Genomic DNA, 8154 nt, shown 5'->3' with positions numbered 1-8154 from the left:
CGTTGTTCCTAATGATAAAGATGAATTGATCCCGCAAAGAATTACTACAGGTTATAGGATGGTAATTGATTTCCCTAAGTTAAATAAAGCTACTAAGAAAGATCATTACCCTTTACCTTTTATTGATCAAATGCTAGAAAGACTATCCAAACACACACATTTCTGCTTTCTAGATGGTTATTCTGGTTTCTCTCAGATACCTGTGTCAGCGAAGGATCAATCTAAAACTACTTTTACTTGCCCTTTTGGTACTTTTGCTTATAGACGTATGCCTTTTGGTTTATGTAATGCACCTGCTACCTTTCAAAGATGCATGATGGCTATATTCTCTGATTTTTGTGAAAAGATTTGTGAGGTATTCATGGATGATTTCTCCGTTTATGGATCCTCTTTTGATGATTGTTTGAGCAACCTTGATCGAGTTTTGCAGAGATGCGAAGACACTAGTCTCGTCCTGAATTGGGAAAAGTGTCACTTTATGGTTAATGAAGGCATTGTCTTGGGGCATAAGATCTCCGAGAGAGGTATTGAAGTTGATAAAGCCAAAGTTGATGCTATTGAAAAGATGCCATGTCCCAAGGACATAAAAGGTATAAGAAGTTTCCTTGGTCATGCCGGTTTTTATAGGAAGTTCATTAAGGACTTTTCTAAAATCTCTAGGCCTCTGACTAATTTATTGCAAAAAGATATTCCTTTTGTCTTTGATGATGATTGTGTAGAAGCATTTGAAATACTTAAGAAAGCTTTGATCACTGCACCTATTGTTCAGCCACCTGATTGGAATTTACCTTTTGAAATTATGTGTGATGCTAGTGATTATGCTGTAGGTGTTGTTCTAGGGCAAAGAGTCGATAAGAAATTGAATGTTATCCAGTATGCTAGTAAGACTCTTGATACTGCCCAGAGAAATTATGCTACTACTGAAAAAGAGTTCTTAGCAGTTGTGTTTGCATGTGATAAGTTTAGACCTTATATTGTTGATTCCAAAGTTACTATTCACACTGATCATGCTGCTATTAAATATCTTATGGAAAAGAAAGATGCTAAGCATAGAATCATTAGATGGGTTCTCTTGCTCCAAGAATTTGACTTGCATATTATTGATAGAAAGGGAGCTGAGAACCCCGTTGCAGACAACTTGTCTAGGTTAGAGAATGTTCTTGATGACCCACTGCCTATTAATGATAGCTTTCCTGATGAACAATTAGCGGTCGTTAATGCTTCTCGTACTGCTCCTTGGTATGCTGATTATGCTAATTACATTGTTGCTAAATTTATACCGCCTAGTTTCACATACCAGCAAAAGAAAAAGTTCTTTTATGATTTAAGACATTACTTCTGGGATGACCCACACCTTTATAAAGAAGGAGTAGATGGTGTTATTAGACGTTGTGTACCTGAGCATGAACAGGAACAGATCCTACGCAAGTGTCACTCTGAATCCTATGGAGGACACCACGCTGGAGATAGAACTGCACACAAGGTACTACAATCTGGTTTTTATTGGCCTACTCTCTTCAAAGATGCTCGTAAGTTTGTCTTATCTTGTGATGAATGTCAAAGAATAGGTAACATTAGTAGACGTCAAGAAATGCCTATGAATTATTCTCTTGTTATTGAACCGTTTGATGTTTGGGGCTTTGATTATATGGGACCTTTTCCTGCCTCTAATGGTTATACACATATTTTAGTTGCTGTTGATTACGTTACTAAGTGGGTAGAAGCTATTCCAACTAGTAGTGCTGATCATAACACTTCTATTAAAATGCTTAAAGAAGTTATTTTTCCGAGGTTTGGAGTCCCTAGATATCTTATGACTGATGGTGGTTCACATTTTATTCATGGTGCTTTCCGTAAGATGCTTGCTAAGTATGATGTCAATCATAGAATCGCATCTCCTTATCATCCGCAGTCTAGTGGTCAAGTAGAGTTGAGCAATAGAGAGCTCAAATTAATTTTGCAAAAGACTGTGAATAGATCTAGAAAGAATTGGTCCAAAAAACTTGATGATGCATTATGGGCCTATAGAACTGCATACAAAAATCCTATGGGTATGTCTCCATATAAGATGGTTTATGGAAAAGCGTGTCATTTACCTCTTGAACTTGAACATAAGGCATATTGGGCTATTAAAGAGCTCAACTATGACTTCAAACTTGCCGGTGAGAAGAGGTTGTTTGATATTAGCTCACTTGATGAATGGAGAACCCAAGCCTATGAGAATGCCAAGCTATTCAAAGAAAAAGTCAAACGCTGGCATGATAAAAGGATACAAAAGCGTGAGTTTAACGTAGGAGATTATGTATTATTATTCAACTCTCGTTTAAGATTATTTGCAGGAAAACTTCTCTCAAAATGGGAAGGTCCTTACGTTATCGAGGAGGTCTATCGTTCAGGTGCCATAAAAACCAACAACTTCGAAGGCACAAGTCCGAGGGTGGTAAACAGTCAAACAATTAAACATTACATTTCAAGTAATCCTATCAATGTTGAAACTAATATCATTGAAACCGTAACCCCTGTAGAATACATAAGGGACAAGTTTCAGAACGTTCTAGACTCCGAAAAGGAATAGGTATGTGGTACGGTAAGTAAACCGACTCCAAAACAACTCCAATGGCAATTTTTATCAGTTTTGGAATATTTAAGAATTTTAGGAAGGAAGAAGTAGTCCGAAAGGGACACGAGGCCCCCACGAGAGTGGAGGGCGCCCCCCTACTGGGCGCGCCCCCTGTCTCATGGGCACCTCGTGTTCCTCCCGGACTCCGTTTTCTTGCACGTTACATATTTAGGTCGGTAAAAATTCATTATATATACTCCCGAAGGTTTTGACCACCATATCACACAAATATCCTCTGTTTTCATTTCGAGATGTTTCTGTTTCAGATCTAGAGCATCATGGTGTCTCCAAGCGCTCCCAAGGACAAGTTTTTTGAGAGGGTTATCAACCCCTATCTCGCGGAGGTGCTGCAACACCCTCAAACCATTGAGATGCGTGAGGGGGTGCTGCACATCCGCGATGTGGAGGGACCAAGGCGTACCGGGAGCGTGGAGACAAAGCTCGAAGCCGTGGAGCAGCAAGTTTTCAAGTGTCAAGGGATGGTGGAGCGTGGACTCAACGCCAACCAGATGATGATCACAGAGTTCACCAACAACCACAAGCTGGATGCCAAAGTCATTGGGGAGACCATCTTCAAGCTTCAAGAGAAAATCGAGCACCTCCAAGCCCAGATCTATGACCTGCAAAACCAGAACTGTGAGTATGAATATAGATTCAAGAGGATGAGTTTGGCTGCAGATTTAAGGATCCCGGAGACTCGATCATCCTTCTATGATGGAGAGCCTATGCCTTGGAAGACGGACGACAAGCCTACATCATCAACAACTCCTACTTCACCACCTCCGAGGACATAATCACATGGGTATGGGCACTCCCCTTGGCAACTGCCAAGCTTGGGGGAGGTGCCCCGGTATCGTATCACCATCACACTCCTATCTTTACCGCTTTATTTAGTTCGATCTTTTTAGTAGTATCTTGATCTAATAGATTGAAGTTTTGATATCAAGTAGTTTTGAGTTTTGCTTTGTGATCTCTTTTTGTAATCGAGTCCATGAGCTTTCTATAATAAAGATTAGTGTTGAGTCGAGGGCTTTGCTATGTTGCTATGATCTTGAAAAAGTAGAAAGAATAAAAGAGTTCATATTGATCTTATGGATAGTGATAACTTCACACATAGAAAGTATGAGGCATAAAAATTGTTGAGAGTTGATGAACGTAGTTTTGGTCATCGTTGCAATTAATAGGAAGTGATAAGGAAAGAGGGGTTCACATACAAATATATTATCTTGGACACCTTTTTATAATTGGGAGCACTCATTAGGTATGACATGCTAAAAGAGTTGACATTGGACAAGGAAGACAACGTAATGGCTTATGTTTTCGCGCATCTCAGTTAAAGTATATTGTCATTGACCTTCCAAACATGTTGAGCTTGCCTTTCCCCTCATGCTAGCCAAATTCCTTGCACCAAGTAGAGATACTACTTGTGCTTCCAAATATCCTTAAACCCAGTTTTGCCATGAGAGTCCACCATACCTACCTATGGATTGAGTAAGATCCTTCAAGTAAGTTGTCATGTTGCAAGCAATAAAAATTGCTATCTAAATATGTATGACTCATTAGTGCAGAGAAAATAAGCTTTGTACGAACTTGTTGTGGAAGTAATAAAAGCGACGGACTGCATAATAAAGGTCCACATACAAGGGGCAATATAAAGTGACGTTCTTTTGCATTAAGATTTTGTGCATCAACCCTAAACGCACATGACAACCTCTGCTTCCCTCTGCGAAGGGCCTATCTTTTACTTTATGTTTTTACTTTATGCTTGAGTCAAGGTGATCCTCACCTTTCCCTTTTTCATTTTATCCTTTGGCAAGCTCCTCGTGTTTGAAAGATCATGATATATATATATCCAATTGGATGTTAGTTAGCATGGGCTATTATTGTTGACATCGCCTAAAGGTGAATACGTTGGGAGGCAACACAATAAGCCCCTATCTTTCTCAGTGTCCGGCTGAAACTCCATAACCACAAGTATTGCGTGAGTGTTAGCAATTATAGAAGACTACAAGATAGTTGAGTATGTGAGCTTGCTGAAAAGCTTTATTGTTGACTCTTTCTGATGTTACGATAAATTGCAATTGCTTCAATGACTGAGATTATAGTTTGTTAGTTTCCAATGAAGTTTTTGAACCATACTTGACATTGTGAATTGATTGTTACTTGAGCATAAGAAATCATATGATAAAACCTATATATGAAGCTATTATAAGAATAATCATGATGCCCTCATGTCCGTATTTTATTTTTATCGACACCTCTATCTCTAAACATGTGGACATATTTTTCGATTTCGGCTTCCGCTTGAGGACAAGCAAGGTCTAAGCTTGGGGGAGTTGATACGTCCATTTTGCATCATGCTTTTATATCAATATTTATTGCATTATGGGATGTTATTACACATTATATCTCAATACTTATGGCTATTCTCTCTTATTTTACAAGGTTTACCGTGAAGTGGGTGAATGTCGGCAGCTGGAATTCTGGCTGGAAAAGGAGCAAACATTGGAAACCTATTCTGCACAGCTCCAAAAGTCCTGAAACTCCACAAAACATCTTTTTGGAATTAACAAGAATTTTTGGGTGAAAGAAATACACCAGGGGGCCCACACCTCAGCCAGGAGAGTGGGGGGCTCCCCCCTACTGGGCGCGCCCCCTGTCTCCTGGGCTCCCTGGTGGGCCCCTGGTGTCCATCTTCTGCTATATAAGAGCTTTTACCCTGAAAAAAATTGTGGTCAAGCTTACGGGATGAAACTCCACCGCCAAGAGGCGGAACCTTGGCGGAATCAATCTAGGGCTCCGGCGGAGCTGTTCCACCGGGGACACTTCCTCCGGGAGGGGGAAATCATCACCAACATCATCACCAATGATCCTCTCATCGGGAGGGGGTCAATCTCCATCAACATCTTCACCAACACCATCTCCTCTCAAAACCCTAGTTCATCTCTTGTATTCAATCTTGTATCAAAACCACAAATTGGTACCTGTGGGTTGCTAGTAGTGTTGATTACTCCTTGTAGTTGATGCTAATTGGTTTACTTGGTGGAAGATCATATGTTCAGATCCTTTATGCATATTATTACTCCTCTGATTATGAACATGAATATTCTTTGTGAGTAGTTACGTTTGTTCCTGAGGACATGGGTGAAGTCTTGCTATTAGTAGTCATGTGAATTTGGTATTCGTTCGATATTTTGATGAGATGTATGTTGTCTTTTCCTCTAGTGGTGTTATGTGAACGTATACTACATGACACTTCACCATTATTTGGGCCTAGAGGAAGGCATGGGGAAGTAATAAGTAGATGATGGGTTGCTAGAGTGACAGAAGCTTAAACCCTAGTTTATGCGTTGCTTCGTTAGGGGCTGATTTGGATCCATATGTTTAATGCTGTGGTTAGGTTTACCTTAATATTTCTTTTGTAGTTGCGGATGCTTGCAATAGGGGTTAATCATAAGTGGGACGCTTGTCCAAGTAAGGAAAGTACCCAAGTACCGGTCCACCCACATATCAAATTATCAAAGTATCGAACGCGAATCATATGAACGTGATGAAAACTAGCTTGACGATAATTCCCATGTGTCCTCGGGAGCTTCTTTCTCATTATTAGAAATTGTCCAAGCTTATCCTTTGCTACATAAAGGATTAGGCGACCTTGCTGCACTTTATTTACTTTATTTACTTGTTACTCGTTACTATTTATCTTATCACAAAACTATCTATCACCTACAATTTTAGTGCTTGCAGAGAAAACCTTACTGAAAACTGCTTATCATTTCCTTCTGCTCCTCGTTGGGTTGGACACTCTTACTTATCAAAAGGAATACGATTGATCCCCTACACTTGTGGGTCATCAGGGGCTCAACCTAGTGGGTGCGCTGACGCGCCCCCACGGAAGATTGCAAGAAGCAAAAACAAGAAGAGTTTTGTCCTGCTGCCAGTAGCCGGCAGAAAGAAAAAAGAAGAAGAGGGCACTGCCAGACTCCTCGCCGCCTGGCCGGCTGCGCCAAGCCGGCTCAGCCGCGTTCCGCTCGCCGCCTGGCTGGTCAAGCCCGACCGGCTGGACCCTACACCCAGCGGGTGTGTCGACGCGCTCCGTGAGCGTCGAGTCGCGCCGGCTGTCTTCAACGACCACGGCTACACGAAAATCAATGTGAGCTCCTCACCCGCATATTTTTTGCATCAAAAAAGTACGGATAACCCCGAACGATGCTCGGAGGCTATCTCCGTAATTGTATTACAGTTACACTACTGTTCGCTCTGGTGCCAGCCAGAGTTGGCCCAGAGCTGGCCGCTTGGCCTGAGACATTATTTCCCGCAGACGGCTTAGTAGCGTGTGCAGTACCAAAGGCCCACCTCTCAGCCACAGACCGCAGAGTGGCTGTCCGGCTAGCAAGAGCAAAAGCTGGAGGTCACCCCACGCGAAAAAACGTCCGGGAAGAGAAACGCTTCGGGCGACCCGACCATTTGCTTTATGAGTATCTACTCGATTAAATCCGCTCCCAGAGTCTGAGTACTGTACACTCCACTTCGCGGCCCACTCTCAGCCACAGACCGCAGAGCGGCTGTCCGGCGAGCGAGAGCACAAGCCAAAAAGCGGGGGGAACATGAAAAATATTAAGGGGGCTCGGACGAAACCGAGTCAGCACCCTGCATAAAACTTGCAATGCTAAAAGCAAACATTTGATATATCTGCGTGGACTAACTTCGTCTTTTTGCATGATCATTTCCATGGGGAACCCCCCCTCCTCGCTCGGAGGCTCGGAGACTACATTAACACCTGCCAAGGAACCTCCGCCCAACTTTGCCAAGTTGCCCGGAGGCTCGGGGGCTACTGTCGGAGTTATTGGCGACGGGTATCCCGAAGACAGCAAGACGATATTTCAAGACACTGGGGCTAGCAAAGCCCCTCAGTCCGACTACCCGGCCGCTCTTGCCGGCTCCCCGTCCGACTACTCTGCCCGGCCGGCTGCCGACTGCTGACTGCGCCGACTAGCCGGCTGCCGACTGCGCCAACCAGCCAGCTGCCGACTGCAGCCCAACCCGACACCGACGAGACAGCTGTACCTGAGCACTGTTCACGTGTCACCCCAGCCATCATGTATAGTGTCGCTTGTCCCCTGGCACTATTTATGAAGTGACCCAGGGGACAAGGATGACACCCACCATGCCTTGCCCATGCCAGTACCTAGCTTACTCTCTAAGCTAGCCCACACTATATAAAGGGCACACATCCATCCATCCAGACACTACACAACACACACACGCATGAGCACACACATGCTCACGGCCATGAGCCATGAGCATGGCCGGCCACTAAGAGCATGCCACATACATGCATATAGGAAACCAGATGCTTGTGGCACTGCTTTCAGATACAACTTCAGGAGCACTCTGTACCAGATATACTACATATACTCAGACATGCAGGAGTAGGGATGTTATCTCTCCGGAGAGCCCCGAACCTGGGTAAACTAGCGCATGCTACTTGCATACCCATCCCTGGATATTTAGGCAGCAGTCTTGCCCACCAT

This window comes from Triticum aestivum, chromosome 6B (assembly GCF_018294505.1).
Source record: "Triticum aestivum cultivar Chinese Spring chromosome 6B, IWGSC CS RefSeq v2.1, whole genome shotgun sequence".
NCBI lineage: Eukaryota > Viridiplantae > Streptophyta > Magnoliopsida > Poales > Poaceae > Triticum > Triticum aestivum.
Note: the sequence above shows the minus strand (reverse complement) of the source record.